The sequence below is a fragment of the Procambarus clarkii genome, chromosome 10 (assembly GCF_040958095.1).
Source record: "Procambarus clarkii isolate CNS0578487 chromosome 10, FALCON_Pclarkii_2.0, whole genome shotgun sequence".
In the NCBI taxonomy this organism is placed as follows: domain Eukaryota; kingdom Metazoa; phylum Arthropoda; class Malacostraca; order Decapoda; family Cambaridae; genus Procambarus; species Procambarus clarkii.
Genome location: NC_091159.1, coordinates 47,822,209 through 47,841,511, shown reverse-complemented (window position 1 = coordinate 47,841,511; position 19,303 = coordinate 47,822,209). Strand labels below are relative to the sequence as shown.

At 44.0% G+C, this 19,303-nt stretch overlaps 1 protein-coding gene across 1 annotated transcript in view; it reads left to right on the top strand.

Annotated features, from left to right (window-relative positions):
• The window catches only part of Dh31 (diuretic hormone class 2), a 149,739-nt gene that overhangs the window by 117,570 nt on the left and 12,866 nt on the right, over window positions 1-19,303 (top strand). The gene's annotated exons all lie outside the window — the stretch shown is intronic.

Here is a 19,303-nt window from a genome sequence, read left to right as displayed (position 1 = left end):
GAGTTAAATTGAGAGAAAGATCTGGGGGTTGATATCACACCGAACCTGTCCCCAGAGACCCACATCAAAAGGATATCATCAGCGGCATATGCTAGGTTGGCCAACTTAAGAACTGTCTTTGGAAACTTGTGTAAGGAATCGTTCCGGACCTTGTACACCACTTATGTCAGACCAATCCTGAAATATGCAGCTCCAGCCTGAAGTCCATACCTAGTTAAACACAAGACAAAGTTAGAGAAGATCCAGCGGTATGCCACCAGACTGGTCCCAGAACTGAGAGGAATGAGCTACGAGGAAAGGCTAAGGGAGCTGAACCTCACATCCCTGGAAAACAAAAGAGTAAGGGGAGACATGATAACCACCTATAAAATTCTCAGAGGTATTGACAGGGTGGACAAAGATAAACTCTTCAGCACGGGTGGGACACGAACAAGGGGGAACAAGTGGAAACTGAGTACCCAGATGAGCCACAGACGTTAGAAAGAAATTTTTCAGTGTCAGAGTAGTTAACGAATGGAATGCACTAGGAAGTGATGTGGTGGAGGCTGACTCCATACACAGTTTCAAATGTAGACATGATAGAGCCCAGTAGGCTCAGGAATCTGTACACCAGTTGAGTGACAGTTGAGAGGCGGGACCAAAGAGCCAAAGCTCAACCCCTGCAAGCACATCTAGGCGAGTACACGAGAGATGAGGGCTGGCATTGTTTACATTGTAATGATGACGCAAGAGAAGCCCTTGTTCTCAGGTCTTGGCCCCTACTCCTGAGGGAAGGCCTGGATTAAACTTGTAACTGATTGTAAATTCCACACACCCCCTACCCCCCCCCCTACCCCGGAGAGTCGCAAGGGGGCCACATCCCCTCCCCCGGAGAGTCGCAGGTGTTGGGATCGAATTGTCGAATACATGGCCCGACACATTTAATTTAGTCTTTTCTAGTGTATAGTTACTCTGATAACTATAGTTTATAGATAAATCTGATATTATCCGAATGCTGTCACCTCTGACTTAGTCAGGTGTCGTCCACCTCAGTCTGACTTCTTGTCAGGTGCGACACACGTACATAACTGAGCCCTAACTATGGTCAAAATAAAATATAGGTAAAATCTTATCATGGATTTTTATCTATATTACCCAAAAACGTGGGTATCTTATATGTCAAGTTATATATACAAATTACTGGACACTGTACATTAGATGTACAGTTATATATATATATATATATATATATATATATATATATATATATATATATATATATATATTTTCTCAAGACATATATTCTCAAGGTATATATTCTACCCACCTCAAGACTCCGCTCCAATATAGAAGCATCAAGAAATATGGACCAATAGGCTTCCTACAAACACTTCTATTCAATATCCATTGTTTCGTGTTCTGTCTTGTGTTGATGAAATTAATACCCTATTAATACCACATTTTGTTCTGTCTTGTGTTAATGCCACATCACCCCTCCCACCTCACTCAAATGTAGATATAAAATCGGAGATACGCAAGTTCTATTCAGTTGTGTATTTGTGAACTAAAGTCTTTGAAAATGTAATAAGTTTTACGAAACGCGCCCGTGTCGCGTCAGACTAGAAATAAAAATGAATTTTGGAGAATTGATTTTTGATTTACCTCCAACAGTGAAGCGTAATGTACGAAAGATTGAGAAAATTCGTGTTAGAATTATTAATCTTACTTTTTCGGTCATATTTAATAATATATGTCTACAGGAAAGACTGCTACCAAAATATACTAATATATATACTAATATATATATATATATATATATATATATATATATATATATATATATATATATATATGTGATAATGGTTCTCTTCTGAACCCTTGTACTTCTCTTGCCTGTATCCACTACGTAATAGCCAGACAGTTCTTGAGACTCTCAGCCAACTACACCAACACGACGGTATATACATACAGCTAACGCAATCGTCTGTAGAACTTTCCTACCTTCTCGTGGCTCAATATTATTATCCTGATGTCGACGGTAGATGTCCAACACTCCCTACGGCGTTGACAGTCACCATCTTCCACGGGTCGTAGTTCAGAAGGGAGTGGATCACCTCGTCACAATCTCGCCCTACAGTTGGTCACACAACTAGGCCGTGTCGACAGGGAGGAAGAGTGTAGAGTACTGCCCTGCCCAGGTTCTGACCTGTACTCATTGCCTCGCCCGGTGAGTCTGATTGGCCAACAGAATTCCCGCCACCGGACGAGCCACGCCGTGTGGGTCGTTAACAACCCGCATGGTTGTTAAAGTCGTTCCCCCTGTAACATTTAGTAGGAAAGCATTACTCTTAATTTAAGTACCACTACTTATACTCTGATGCGACGCAATAACATGATAAAAGATACTTCCTGTAACACAGGGGGGCCACACCCCCCTCCCCCAGAGAGTCGCAGGGGCCACACCCCCCTCCCCCGGAGAGTGGCAGGGGGCCACACCCCCCTCCCCCGGAGAGTGGCAGGGGCCACACCCCCCCTCCTCCGGAGAGTGGCAGGGAGCCACACCCGCTCCCCCGGAGAGTGGCAGGGGAAGACTAAGCAAGGGGTCCGGGGGTGCCCCGGGTACATTACCAGGCCGGCGGGAGCGGAAGGCCGCCATGAAGAGGACGGAGCCGCTGGGGCAGAAAGGGCGCCATTCTCAGTGATCCCGCGGGAAGCCGGGAGCTCCTGGCGCGGCTTTTACAGGCTTCGGCGCGGGTTTGTCGGGTGATGTGCTTAGCTAGATGTGCTCGCAGGGTTGGGTAGTGACTCCTGGGCTCTGTCACACTGGATGGTTTATTGTGTTGGTGTGTGTACTCACCTAGTTGTGCTTGTGGGAGGGGGTTGAGCGTTGGCTCTCTGGTCCCGCCTCTCAACCGTCAATCAACTGGTGGACAGATTCCTGAGCCTACTGGGCTCTATCATATCTACACTTGAAACTGTGTATGGAGTCAGCCTCCACCACATCACTGCCTAGTGCATTCCATCTATTAACTACTCTGACACTGAAAATATTCTTTCTGGTGTCTATGTGGTTCATTTGGGCACTCGGGTTTCCACCTGAGTCCATTTGTTCGTTTACCACCCGTGTTAAATAAGCTCTTTATCCTATCTATTCCGTTGAGAATTTTATATTTCGTAATCATGTCTCCTCTAATACTTCCGTCTTCCAGCGACGTGAGATTCAAATCATGTGACCTTTGATCTTATCATACCTCGTAGTTCTGGAACTAGTCTGGCGGCAATCCACTGAAGCTTCTCCAACTACTTGTGTTTGAATAGGTATGACCTCGACGATGGCGCTGCATACTCCATGATGGGTCTTACATATGTGGTATACAAGGTTCTCAATTATTCCTTACGCAAATTTCTAATGGCAGTTTTTATGTTAGCCAGCCTGGCATGTGGGAGGGTGTGGGTGGGTGTGGGAGGGTGTGGGAAGGTGTGGGAGGGTGTGGGAGTCTCTCTCTCGCAAGTACACACCTATTACAGCTACTAACCATCTCCAGTATGCAGCCCACAACAGTTCTCTAACTCCCAGACACCTCAATACTGCTAAAAGAACAGCGGCATCAGGGGAAGGGAAAAATGCCTTCGCATTTTTTCGAAAAAACTCTTCGCTCCCCTTCTCTCCCCACCAGCCCCTCCCCCCCCCCCCATGCCTTTCCTCCCTCCACACTGAAGCAAAAAGCGACCAACGGAGCTTAAGAAACTTTTAAGGAAGTGTTCTTAACACATTTAACAAAACTGCCTTATCTGGAGAGCAAATTTTACTAGCTTAGAGGAGCTTGGACGATGACTTGATCGCTGGCTCCACGATGATAGGCCCTCCGTCCCTCCCTGCCTCTCTCTCTGCCTCCCTCCATCCCTGCCTCTCTGCCTCCCTCCCACCCTGCCTCTCTGCCTCCCTCCCACCCTGCCTCTCTGTCTCCCTCCCACCCTGCCTCTCTGCCTCCCTCCCACCCTGCCTCTCTGTCTTCCTCCCACCCTGCCTCTCTGCCTCCCTCCCACCCTGCCTCTCTGTCTCCCTCCCACCCTGCCTCTCTGCCTCCCTCCCACCCTGCCTCTCTGCCTCCCTCCCACCCTGCCTCTCAGCCTCCCTCCCTGCCACCCTGCCACCCTGCCTGCCGTAGACAAGGGAGGGCAGCTGGGGGATATGTACAGGTGGACGTGATCGCCAGAAACTTGTTGACACTGTTCCTAGGGCGCGACTCTTGCTCACACTGGGGGAAAGAGGCCGGAGTGTCTTGAGAAGTATTTAAGTGTGTGAAGGAGCACCCTTCAGGAAAGTGGCCGAGTCATAGTACGAGGAGAGCCATCAGAATGGAGAGAGGTAACGAGTGGAGTACCTCAAGGGTCGGTACTGGAGCCCATCCTGTTCCTGATATACGTAAACGATCTAACGGAAGAAGTAAGCTTATTCTTATCCATGATTGCTGACGATGCTAAGATAATGGGGCGAAGCAGAACTGAGGAGGACTGTAGTACGTTGCAAGATGAATTAGAGAGTCTCCAGAGATGGTCTGAGAAATGGCTACTAGACTTTAACTAAGAGTTGATATCACGCCATCCCTGTTTCTTGAAGCCCACATCAAAAGAATAACATCGGCGGCGTATTCGAGGCTGGCTAACATCAGAACTGCCTTCAGAAACCTGTGTAAAGAATCTTTCAGAACTTTGTATACCACTTATATAAGGCCAATCCTGGAGTATGCGGCCCCAGCATGGAACCCGTACCTTGTCAAGCACAAGAAGAAGCTGGAAAAAGTTCAGAGGTATGCCACTAGGCTAGTCCCAGAACTAAGAGGCATGAGTTATGAGGAAAGGCTGCGGGAACTGCACCTCACGTCGCTGCAAGACAGAGGAGCCCGGGAAGACATGATCACCTCATACAAAATTTTCAGGGGAATTGACAGGATAGACAAGGATGGATGATTTAACGCGGGCGGTGCACGCACAAGGGGACACAGGTGGAAGCTGAGTACCCAAATGAGCCACAGAGAGACTAGAAAGAACTTTTTCAGTGTCAGAGTAGTGAGTAAATGGAATGCACTAGAAAGTGATGTGGTGGAGGCTGACCCCATACACAGTTTCAAATGTAGATATGATGGAGGTTGAGAACCTCAGCAATCTGTACACCAGTAGATTGACAGTTGAGAGGCGGGACCGAAGAGCCAAAGCGCAACACCCGCAAGCACAGCTAGGTGAGGACACACATTTAATGTAAACTAACATGAATTTTAACACCGCGGATAATGAAGATTAATGTGTTGTGGTGTGTGTGTTTGGCCGAGTGTGTGGGGGGAGGGAGGGTTGTACTCGCCTAGTTGTACTTCCCAGAGACGAACTACAGCTCTTGGGTCCTGTCAACCCTTAGTCGACTGGTGGGGAAGGTCCGGAGTATATTGGGTCCTGTCGTATATATTCTGTTCACTTTCCTGACCCTGACAATTATAATATTTCTCAGAGTAATTTGGGTACTTTAGGTTCCGTCTTTAGTGTCTCCTTGTTCTTGTAACCCTTGGTAAATAGTCTCCTTGTCTGCCCTATTTCCTTGAGTATTTTGTATGTGGTGATCATACCTGTGTACGCTACCTTGAGGTGGTTACCTTGAGGTGCTTCCGGGGCTTAGTGTCCCCGCGGCCCGGTCGTCGACCAGGCCTCCTGGTTGCTGGACTGATCAACCAGGCTGTTAGACGCGGGTGCTCGCAGCCTGACGTATGAGTCACAGCCTGGCGCTGTGACTCATACGCTAGCGCTAGCGCTCATTCAAGTGCACTACAGACTGATCTTGACATTTTGAGCAAATTTTCTCTCTTTTGGTTGATATTTGTTGAATAGTTTCAATTAATGCACAGTTGTATGTGTCGTTGTCTATGTGAGTCCTGGAAGAACGTTTCTTATTCTTACTGCCTTCTAAGAATTGCTGGTGGAAGGTTTGTTTTCCTTAGCTCTTCTTAATGTCCTTGTGATCCATCTGGCTCTTTTCCTTAAAGAATCTTCGCTCTCCTTGGCTCGCATTATTTGAACAATTCAGTAATGATCTTTGAAGTTATCCAACTCCCTCCAGGAGGTATTTTTAAAGTCTCCTCCAAGACAGTCAAAGTCATCGTCCTGGACTTTCATGTGGGTTCTGAGAACTATATTCCCCTCCCTGGGTTACAGTGGCCACAAGATTTTACAATGCTGTTGGGTTTTGTCTAATGCTGTAGCCGAGTCCTGTACCAGGTTAAGAAACTGGGGCCGGATTCATGAAAGCAGTTACGTAAATACTTACGAACGTGTACATCTTTCCTCAATCTCTGACGGCTTTGATGACATTTATTAAACAGTTTACAAGCATGAAAACTTCCCAATCAACTGTTGTTATTGTTATAAACAGGTTCCTGGTGCTTCGGAGCTCATTAACTGTTTATTAATTGGAAACAAAGTCGCCAAAGATTGAGAAAAGATGTACAGGTTCGTATGTGCTTTCGTGAATCTAGCCGGATATATTCACCGAATCTTATTGTCTCTTAAAATAGAGCTTGGGCTTCAGCTTTTATTACATGGAAATGAGTAACTTCGTCTGGTGTTGCTGTGTCTGGCCTCTAGCATACTCCCATTGCCAGTTGTCTACTTTTTTTGGGGGGAAGTATATTCCACTGTACAGATTAGATCCCTTGATGTACAGTACAGATTGATGTACAGGATCCCTTGGAGTTCAATTCCTCGTTGCTGGTTACAGTCGGTGTTATGTTGAGTGACACACCACTTGTTCTAGTTGTTCCGTACTTTCTGAAGGGTAGAGAACTCCTTGGAAGATGGAATTTCTCTTCAAGTATATTTTTTTGTCTCTATGTTTCGCTCAGATAAAGCACATATGGGTCAAATTTATTTGCTAGGCTTCTTGCATTGGTCAAGAAACAATGTCAACTGGCATTGTTCCTACGAGTCTGGGAGATTGTTCCAGCATTCTGCACATTATTATTCCATACATTGTTCCTTTGGGTTTGTGTCTGTTTGTTAGTAACAATTTATAGGGTTAGTTCTGCTTCACTGAGTAGAGGACCTCGTCCTCTTGCTCAGTTATCCTCGCCTTAACCACCTTAGATGTTGTAGATATCTTAATTTCTCTTCAAAGTGATAGAAAGTAAAAAAAATGAATATAAGTGGAAACTGGAACGACTTGAGCACCCGTGAGCCCTGAACGGGTGCTCAACACGAGGAATGGACCAAAAGAATACGTCGTGTAAGCCACCTCCATCCACAACATTAAGGCCAGATTCGACAGATCATTCCAAGGTCACTATAGTTGACTTATAAGGCAAGAGGCAGAAGCAAGGATCCTCTGGTAGGTTACGAGGGCAGGAAATTCTCCTAAGGGCTCAAAACGTCATGAAAAACGTTAAGTGAAAGTTTCCTCTGCTAACCTAACCGAGTAAGCCGGAGGACTCAACCAGAAAACGGGACAGTACGTCACTTTCGTGAGCCGATTTCATTTCAAATTACGTCCATTTTTGGCCATAGCGCGCATACGAGCGAAAAGCGACGTTACTGTCTAAGAGGACGAGTTGGTCACCCACCTAACGTAACCTTCCGAGGCGTAGAAAACGTGAATGTGTGTGAGCCGCTACTTTTCATAGTACCTTTTTAATGTGTACTTTGGGAAGCGTAACGTAGAGTGGGATGGTCTAGTTGAGAGGCAGAGTTGCTGAGGTAGAGCATGCTGCCCCGTAGGCACTGTTAGGTGAGTACCCACACTCCCCCGCCCCCTGAGCGTTGGGGGGGGGGAGGCAGAGACAGGGCCCCCAAGCAAGCGGGTCAAGTACCCGCTCCGGGTATCCTGTGTAACGAAGGCGCTGCTTCTTTTAGTTTTAGTGAGAACGGTTCTTTTTGTTAGAGTTGAGAGCATGGCGGAGGGGCAGAAGTTATGATTGGTTTAGCCCCCTCTGCACGCCCCCGCCTCCTGCCCCACGTCCTCCTGCACGCCCCCACACCCTCCTGCACGCCCCCGGTGCAGGAGGGGGCTACCCTGCTCTTCCTACTAATTTTTCGTGTCAGTAATCCTTCATGGGAAGTTTAGCTCTGAGGAGGAAGCGTGTTGGCTGCCTGGCATTAGATACACTTATAATAGAGCAGTAATAGAGCATGATGCCTACGGTGGGCTCCTGATAGTGAGGAGGGTGATACCAGCGATGGTCACTCATTGTTACAATGTAAACAACACTGGTATAAATACCATTTCAGAAATGTGACCAATAGCAGTCTACATAAAAATGATTTTGAAGCATTTCTATGCATTTGTTGTCAGGGGTGAAAACTGTATAATATTCAGATATATTTGATACTCGTGCTCAAACTACCAGCAGAGGAACTCAATTTGGATGTGTTAGTTTTGGTGTCCGTTAGTGTGCTTACCTTGTTGTGTACGGAGAGCGAGATTTAGCTCTAGAGCCTCGCCTCCTAGAGTCTTTGATACATTTATACGTGCCAAGGAAGCAGTACTCCGTCATACCTGCTCTTATACCTGTCAGTGGTGGTCGTCCCGTCCACCACCTGTCTCAAGTCTGTCTAAGTTGACCTCACACGTGTCCACTCGTGCGTGTGTGTGTGTACTCACCTATTTGTACTCACCTATTTGTGCTTGCAGGATCGAGCATTGACTCTTGGATCCCGCCTTTCCAGCTATCGGTTGTTTACAGCAATGACTCCTGTCCCATTTCCCTATCATACCTAGTTTTAAAAGTATGAATAGTATTTGCTTCCACAACCTGTTCCCCAAGTGCATTCCATTTTCCCACTACTCTCACGCTAAAAGAAAACTTCCTAACATCTCTGTGACTCATCTGAGTTTCCAGTTTCCACCCATGTCCCCTCGTTCTGTTATTATTACGTGTGAACATGTGTGTGTGTGTGTGTGTGTGTGTGTGTGTGTGTGTGTGTGTGTGTGCTCGTCTCGGGTGTAGGGCGAGGCTTCAGGTCCGGACACAACATTATTGGGGAGTATTTAACAGGTATTGTGGTGGTATGAAATGTTACCAAATTGATTGAAAAATTGGATGAGGGAGCAAGACCTGATATACTTCTATATTTCACGAGAGAGAGAGAGAGAGAGAGAGAGAGAGAGAGAGAGAGAGAGAGAGAGAGAGAGAGAGAGAGAGAGAGAGAGAGAGAGAGAGAGAGAGAGAGAGAGAGAGGGGGGGCAGATGGAAATCGGAATACAGAAAAACACACACAATACGTGTGTACAACAACTCTCTCTCTCTCTCTCTCTCAACACCTGCCGTAGTGATGACTGACAAACACGGAACACAATAACATCATACACACACACAATATCAAAATATAAAAATTTGTTGTGATGATACAATGACGATTTATATCATGTTATATTTCCTGCCAGCACATTCCAACTATATAACTATTTAATATATAATAATTATTTTATATATATATACAATAATAAAGTTATATGTTATATATAATATTATATAAAATTGTTTAACTTGTCGGCATGGGAGGCTGGTATAGTGGAAGAGTTTACCTGGTTCCTGTAGCACAGTAGTCTACGTTCTCGGCTCACAACCCAGGCACCTGGGTGCAATCCCCGAGCGGGACAGAAACGGTTGGGGGGGGGGGGTACGATTCTTATTATCTGGTGCCCCTGTTCACCTAGCAGTAAAACTGGTACGCAGGTGTTAGACAACTGTTGCGGGTTGCATCCTAGGGGGGGGGGAGACGTCGATAACCCTAAGGCTTCCTGTCCCCGACAACGGGAATTATACTCCATAAATAGCGCGACTTGGAGCAAAAAGTTCCAAGTAGCACAGGCTATGGTGAGCCCGTAGTAATTATCCAGGTGGTGAGGATAACCACCTTATTTGTGATGGTCTGAAAACACATTACGCTTCCAATAATAGTCTACATGTAAACTGGCAAATGAACCTTTGTCGTAAACAGAGATTATCCTCAAGTTATAACTTTAATATAATAGAAATCGTTAGTTTAAAATATAAAGTGGATACTGAAAATGTTTTCTTTGAAGATTTGGTTTTCTGTAAACGGAATTCGCAGGCTCACTGATATAGTTTTCAAATTCCATATTTCACATTGTCAATAATACATGGTATTAACGTTACCAAACATAATGAAACCTAACCTAAAGTAACCTTAACCTAACCTAACCATGGACAAAGCGTAGATAATAGCACAAAATATGCAGTCATTCCCACGAGCGGATCCCCTCCCTGAACACAGGTTGAGCGGTCATATAATAATAATAATAATAATAATAATAATAATAATAATAATAATAATAATAATAATAATAATAATAATAATAATAATAATAATAATTTATTTAGGAACATTACGTACATAGTTGCAGGGTTACAGTACAAACATTCTGTTAGATTTAAAGATAGAATAGCTAAAGCCACTAGTACGCATAGCGTTTCGGACAAAGATGGCTTTTGTTTACATGAGACGGGCAACTCCGTGACGCCACATGCAAAAGGGCTGTTGAGCCATCCCCCACAACACAGATTCCGCCAATCTTGTCTTACAACTCAAGTAATATGAGTGAGTGGCCAATCACCTCCCGGGCGAGCAATAAATAACATTGTGAGTGTCTCACCTTCCCTGCTGCTGGGGGCTTGGATGGACTTGATATTTGTTACAAGAGTTGTTACATTCTTGTACAGCCACTAGTACGCGTAGCGTTTCGGGCAAGTCCTTAATCCTATGGTCCCTGGAATACGATCCCTGCCGCGAAGAATCGTTTTTTCATCCAAGTACACATTTTACTGTTGCGTTAAACAGAGGCTACAGTTAAGGAATTGCGCCCAGTAAATCCTCCCCGGCCAGGATACGAACCCATGACAGCGCTCGCGGAACGCCAGGCGAGTGTCTTACCACTACACCACGGAGACTGCTTACTGATTTCTACTGCAACCTATCCTCAGGGACGAATGATCTCAATCCATTCGTGGGAATGGATTGAGATCTACTACATAATTAGTGCTATTATCTACTCTCTATCCATGATTGGGTTAGGTTTCATTATGTTTGATTACAAAAATCACTTTCCAGTCTAAAGTGGGTCATACACTGTTTGGTTACGGTGTATTATTGACAATGATGTGAAATATGAAATTTGAAAACTCTTTCAGTATACCCGAGAATTTAGTTTACAGAAAACCAACTTCTTCAACGTGTCCAGCCTAAAAACAAATTATATTTTAAACCTACAATTTGTAATTCAATACATTTATAACTTGAGAATAATCTCTGTTTAGGACAAAGTTTCACTTCCCAATTTCCATGTAGACTATTACTGGAACGGTAATATGCTTTCCAGATCATCACAAATATATATATAATAATCCAGATGATTTGATTTCCGATCCTATCTTAGTGACAGACACCAATATGTAGCCATCAATGATATAACCTCTCCTACTCTACCACTAACCGTAGGGGTGCCACAAGGCAGCATCCAAGGACCTCTCCTGTTTCTTATATACATCAATGATCTGCCAAATGTCTCTAACATGCTTAAACCTATATTGTTTGCTGATGATACTACTCTCATCTACTCTGACCCCAACCCACTCACATTAAATAATGTTATAAAAAATGAACTAAAAAAAAGTCCACTTATGGATGTCAATCAACAAACTCACACTAAACATAGAAAAGACCTGCTACATCATATTTGGAAGCAAATCAACAAATGTAATTCAGCTTCAGATAAATAATGTGAACATTAGCAATAAAAATGATGGAAAGTTCCTTGGCCTATACTTAGACAAGAGACTCAACTTCAGCACCCACATACAACACACAGCTCCCATGTTTAAATCCCTAAACATGCTAAACATAAACTCACTCCATACATTCTCTTGTGTCAATTACATTTATAAAACCCTTTTCTTCAGTGCAAGCCCTATTCTGAAACTCTTCCTGGACAGATGTAATAGAACACATACTCACCACACCAGACATAAATATCTCTTTGATATCCCCAGAGTCAAACTAAATCTGTGTAAACACTATGCAAATAAAGGGACCTAGTCTATGGAACTCACTCCCTAATAAACTGAAATGCTGTCCAACTTTTGCCTTATTCAAAAATAAAACCAAAAAGTACCTAATTTCATCTTCATAGTTTTCTACCTTGTGCTTTAACTCTCACTGTGCCTAGTGCTACACAATCCCCCAATATTTGTACCTAAGCCATATTACTTTACCATTGTAATCTTATATATCATCTGATATCATGGTTGTTGTATTGAGTACATATTCTACTGCATTATTCCTAGAAATAATCCTCACATTGTACTTCACTGAACCATTGTATAACCCTGAAATGTTATCCTAATGTACCTAGTAATCCTTGTTCATTATTGTGTATTATTCTAATCTGTTTGTGTAAACATTGTCTTAAAATGTACCTGTAAACATTTTTTGTCAATTTTACTATAATTAATCAACTTAAAATTATCTGTACCTGTAAAGTAAGGCTGTAAAGTACATGTAAAAAAAAAAATATTTTCCTGTGAATTATCTAAAAATTATCTGTTAGTTAAATGACTTGCCCAAAACGCTATGCGTGCTAGTGGCTTTACAAGAATGTAAAATCAACTTAATTTCTATGTTCTCTGTTAAACCCCAATGTAACTTCTTGTATATAAATATAAATACAAAATAAATAAATATAAATATACACACTGACATGTTACAATGTTTACACAATGTATATATTACATAAATTACACAAACTGTTTCGTTGAAATTAGATTAAAATCGCCATTTATGGGAGTAAAATATACTAGGCTATACTGTATGGTATACCAGTATACTCACAACTGTGATGATATGCCTTTGAATGCAGCAGAAATGTCGGTGCATATTTAATGGTTTACATTTAATTTTGTTAATTATACAGGGGAGAGGCTTGTGGATTTTGACGTATATTAATGTACAACATTTTGGCATAGAGGGAAAACAATTATAAAGAGAATTTGAAATAACATTGTTAAATTTTGACCAGCGAATATGTGTAGTGTACATTTCTTTATGTAAACTAATTACTAAATTTGTGAGTGTTTTATAACGTTTGAATATAAAATACTTCTGCCTTGTTCCTACTGTGAAACAATGTTAATGTTTAGAGATTAATATAATATATAAAATAAAGGTTTTTGGCCCCCTGTGGGGCTTCGATCAACTACTTGTGGGGGGGGGGGAGGTCCCCTCGCTCAACCAACTGTTGGGAGGCTCCATTTACGAATGGTTCACAAACATTCAGTTTACCCCAGAGAGATTAACCAGTGTAATTTGAGCTAAACATTATGACAAGTTTTGGCTTACATCACAGGTCTTGGTGTTTAACATGGAAACATTCCATGTTTGTTTTGTTGTGGTCGAGAGCCACCCCGCGCGCCCGAGCACCGCGCCCTCGCCTCCCTTCACATCTGGCCAAAGGTTTTAATGTAACACTGAATCAGAGTTTACGTTTCTCTAACATTCTTTTCCCCAGCTGAATGAGCTAACAGGTTGCAGCTCCGGGCCTACCTCCCACCATGGGATAATGTGGTTATATAAATGCTTACACAGAGGAAGTAGATAAGCCGTGCATACAGTGGGTTAAAGTGATATTTGAGCGTAGTGTTAGTGTGGGTTGCGGCCCCTCAGAGAACACCAGCTCCCACGCACCACTAAATCACCCAGGACACATACGTGGCAATATATACAGCAGTATGACCTGCCTCCTGGTTACCGCCCTGATAAACTATACCACATATTTCTGCTATTTTTCGCTGGGTCTAGTCTCCCCATGAATAGTGTGGAGAGCTGTGATGTATGGGTGGTGTGTGTGTGTGTCCTCACCTAGTGGGACGCGCCGCCTTGTTCAGCTTCGGCTCTTTGGTCCCGACTCTCAACTGTCAGTCAACTGGCGTACAGGTTACTAAGCCTGTTGGGCTCTATCATATCTACATTTGAAACTGTGTATGCCATACTGTATGGTGTCTGCCTTCACCACATCACTTCCTAAGGCTTTTCATTTGCTAACTACTCCGACACTGAACAAATTGTTTCTAATTTCTCTGTGGTTCTTTTGGGTCCTCTTGTTTCCACTCTTGTGCAAATACCACACGTGTTAAATAATCTGTCTTTATCTAACCAATCACTTCCGTTGAAACTTGTATGGGGTAATCATGTTTCAACTCATTCTTGCGTCTTCCAGAGACGTGAGGTTCAATTCCTGAAGCTTTCCTCGTAACTCTTACCCTGTAGTTCTGGGGCTAGTCTTGAGGCATACTTCTGAAATTTCTCCAACTTCGTCTTGTGTTTGCCTTGATACGCCTTCGTCTTGTGTTTACTCCAGTGTGATGCCTTGGCACTGGAGCTGCATACTTCAGGAATAGTCTGACATATGTGGTATCCAAGGTTATGAATGATACTTTACACAACACAAATTCCTTAAGGCAGCTCTCATGTTAGCTGGTCTCGCATATGCCACTGATGATATCCCATTGATGTGGGCGTCAGGAGACAGGTTCGGTGTGATATCAACCCATAGATCGTTCTCCCATCTCTCATTTGATACCTTCTGTCCTCCTGTTCCCTCCCCCTAGCTTCATTACTTTACATTTACTTGAATAAGACTCTTATAGCCATTTGTTGGACAATTCCTTCAGTTTGTCCAAGTCATCTAATAGCCTCTTGCTGTCTCTCTTAATTTTCCTCATAATTTTTGCATCATCAGCAAACGCAAGAGTCTGTTCCATCTTGAAGATCATTTACCTACAAGAGAAAAGAATAAGTTCGAGAATTGCACCCTCTCACCTAATTGTACTCACCTAATTGTGCTTGCGGGGGTTGAGCTTTGGCTCTTTGGTCCCGCCTCTCAACTGTCAATCAACTGGTGTACAGATTCCTGAACCTATTAGGCTCTATCATATCTACATTTGAAACTGTGTATGGAGTCAGCCTCCACCACATCACTTCCTAATGCATTCCATTTATTAACTACTCTGGGACCCTACTGGTGACCTCTCGACACAGATCTGTCCCTTCACAGTAACTCACTGTCTTTCTCCCTTCACAGTAACTCACTGTCTTTCTCCCTTCACAGTAACTCACTGTCTTTCTCCCTTCACAGTAACTCACTGTCTTTCTCCCTTCACAGTAACTCACTGTCTTTCTCCCTTCACAGTAACTCACTGTCTTCTGTGCGCATGCGTGCACGTGCTTATAACTACCTCTTAAAGGTCAAACATTTTTCCCAAAAATTAAACATATATCACTCAGATTTTTGCTGAATGTTCGATAAATTAGTACCTTGAATACGTACTAAAGGTGTGGAGCTTCGATTTCTTACAGTGAATAAATTACTCAGTCTCCGATGAATACCTTTTTCCAAGGTTAAAAATTAAGCCTCTTGGTGGAGGGGGGGGGGTGGTGGGAGGACTTGAAACAAGTCTTTTCTTGGTGTAACTTATGTTTAAAGTTTCTCGCCTACATAAAGGCCAGCAATTCTTTCAAGTCTGTGACAGCATCTACAAGATACCTAAGATAGACTTGGGTCAGCTTACAGCCAGCTGTGGCTCTGGTAGGCTTGGTGCTCCAGCTGTGGCTCTGGCAGGTGTGGTGCTCCAGCTGTGGCTCTGGCAGGCTTGACACTCCAGCTGTGGCTCTGTGAGATAAGATTAACCACTTCACACAACCTGACTTTTATCGCAAACATCACTGACAGCTCGAGTGCTTTCATTCATTCATTTTTCTGCAATTCAACATTAACCAAAAAGTGGCATTGGCATGGGAGTGAATAACACAGTGGAAGAGGGTGTTGAACCCATGGTGCGTGGGGTTCAATTCGCGCCACAGGGTAGAAAGTTTGGGCAGTGTTTCCTTTCACCTAATGTCTACGCTCACCTAGCAGTAAACAGGTACCCAAGGGTTTGGCAGCCGTTTCAAAGGCCTAATGGTTCGATCCTCCAGGCGCGCGAGCACAGGCGCACGCACGCACACACGCACACGCACACACACACGCACACACGCACACACACAAATGGCTGTTAGAGTTTAACCCAAGCAAATGTAATGTAATGAAGATAGGGGTAGGAAGCAGGAGACCAGATACAAGGTATCACTTGGGAGATGAAATACTTCAAGAGTCAGAGAGAGAGAAAGACCTGGGGGTTGATATCACGCCAGACCTGTCCCCTGAAGCTCATATCAAGAGGATAACATCAGCAACATATGCCAGGTTGGCTAACATAAGAACGGCCTTTAGAAACTTGTGTAAGGAATCTTTCAGAACATTATATACCACATATGTCAGACCAATCCTGGAGTATGCGGCTCCAGCATGGAGTCCATATCTAGTCAAGCATAAGACTAAACTGGAAAAGGTTCAAAGGTTTGCCACCAGACTAGTACCCGAGCTGAGAGGTATGAGCTACGAGGAGAGACTACGGGAATTGAACCTCACTTCGTTGGAAGACAGAAGAGTTAGGGGGGACATGATCACCACATTCAAGATTCTCAATGGAATCGACAGGGTTGATAAAGACAGGCTGTTTAACACAAGGGGAACACGCACTAGGGGACACAGGTGGAAACTGAGTGCCCAAATGAGCCACAGAGATATTAGAAAGAACTTTTTTAGTGTCAGTGTGGTTGACAAATGGAATGCATTAGGAAGCAATGTGGTGGAGGCTGACTCCATACACAGTTTCAAGTGTAGATATGATAGAGCCCAATAGGCTCAGGAACCTGTACACCTGTTGATTGACGGTTGAGAGGCGGGACCAAAGAGCCAGAGCTCAACCCCCGCAAGCACAACTAGGTGAGTACACACACACACACACACACACACACACACACACACACACACACACACACACACACACACACACACACACACACACACACACACACACGCACACACACACACACACACACACACACACACACACACACACACACACACACACACACACACACACACGTACGTTTTAAATAGACAATAGGTTTATTAAATCCATGGTTTAATAGAGTGTGTCAGGAAGCAAAAATGGCCAGCAGGCGGGAGTGGAGGAAGTACAGAAGACAAAGAACAGAGGACAACAGGATCAGATGCAACAGAGCTAGGAACGATTACATTAACATAAGACGAACATCGGAAAGGGACTATGAGAACGATATTGCAATCAAAGCGAAAAAGCAACCTAATTGCTACACAGCCATATAAGAAGAAAAATGTCGATGAAGCCTAAGAAAAACAGAAGGGGCATATACAGAAAGTGACAAGGAAATCTGTGAGGCACTGAATGCAAGCTTCCATGGAAACGGAGCCTGTGCAGCTCCGGTTATTAGGAGAGATTACCCTAGATGAGAGACTACCAGATATAGAGGTGAAAGCAGTGGAGGTAATGAAACAGTTGACAACACTGGATGCAACTAAAGCAGTTGGACCAGACACCATGGATACTAAACTATTCAAACTTGAGAGGCAAGCGGGAGTAAGCGGAAAAATCCTAGCATGGGTAAGGAACTTCCTAACAGGAAGGAGCCAAAGAGGCGAGAAGTCAGACTGGCGAACAGTAACGAGTGGAGTACCTCAAGGATCGGTGCTGGGACCAATTCTATTTCTAATATACGTTAATGACATGTTTACAGTAGAGTCCTACATGTCGATGTTCGCGGATGACGCAAAGTTGATGAGAAGAGTTGTGACAGATGAGGATTGTAGGATCCTCCAAAAGGACTTGAACAAGTTACAGAGATGGTCAGAGAAATGGCTACTGGAGTTCAACACGAGCAAATGTAATGTTATGGAAATGGGATTAGGTGATAGGAGACCAAAGGGACAGTACACAATGAAGGGAAACTATCGACCTGTAACGATTCGAGAAAGGGACCTGAGCGTGGACGTACCACCTAATCTAACTGCAGAGGCACATATAAATAGGATAACGACAGCAGCGTACTCTACACTGGCAAACGTTAGAACATCATTCAGAAACTTAAGTAAGGAGGCTTTTAGGGCGCTTTACACTGCCTACGTGATGCCAGTCTTAGAGTATGCCGCCCCATCATGGAGCCCCCACCTGATGAAACACATAAGGAAACTGGAAAAGGTTCAGAAGTTTGCAACGAGACTCGTCCCAGAGTTTCGAGGAATGGAGTATAAAGAGGGCCCTGAAGGAACTGAGCCTTACGACACTAGAGAAGAGAAGGGAGAGGGGGAATATGATAGGAACGTACAAAATACTCAGGGGGATTGATAGTGGAAATAGACGAAATGTTCACACGGAATAGTAACAGAACGAGGGGACATGGGTGGAAGCTGGAAACTCAGATGAGTCACAGATATGTTAGGAAGTTTTCTTTTAGCGTGAGAGTAGTGAAATTTGGAATGCACTTAAGGAACAGGTTGTGGAAGCAAACTTTATTCACCATTTTAAAACCGATATGATAAGGAAGTCATGAATCATCATTTTAAACAACCGAAGGCTAGAAATGCGGGATCCAAGAGTCAATGCTCGATCCTGCAGGCACAAATTGGTGAATACAAATAGGTGAGTACACACACATTATTCCCGACCGAGACGGAAACAGATGGGCAGAGTTTCTTCCATCTTGATGTCCCTGTTCACCTAGCAGTAAATAGGTACCTGGAAGTTAGACAGCTGTTACAGAGCTGCTTCCTGGGAATATATATGTATGTGTGTGTGTGTGTGTGTGTGTGTGTGTGTGTGTGTGTGTGTGTGTGTGTGTGTGTATGTGTATGTGTATGTGTGTGTGTGTGTGTGTGTGTGTGTGTGTGTGTGTGTGTGTGTGTGTGTGTGTGTGTGTGTGTGTGTATGTGTGTAATTACCTAAGTGTAATTACCTAAGTGTAGTTACAGGATGAGAGCTACGCTCGTGGTGTCCCGTCTTCCCAGCACTCTTTGTCATATAACGCTTTGAAACTACTGACGGTCTTGGCCTCCACCACCTTCTCACTTAACTTGTTCCAACCGTCTACCACACCGCGTACCCATCTACCACGTGTGTGTGTGTGTGTGTGTGTGTGTGTGTGTGTGTGTGTGTGTGTGTGTGTGTGTGTGTGTGTGTGTGTGTGTGTGTGTGTGTGTGTGTGTGTGTGTGTGTGTGTGTGTGTGTGTGTGTGTGTGTGTGTGTGTGTGTGTGTGTATGTGTATGTGTGTGTGTGTGTGTGTGTGTGTGTGTGTGTGTGTGTGTGTGTGTGTGTGTGTGTGTGTGTGTGTGTGTGTGTGTGTGTACTCACCTAA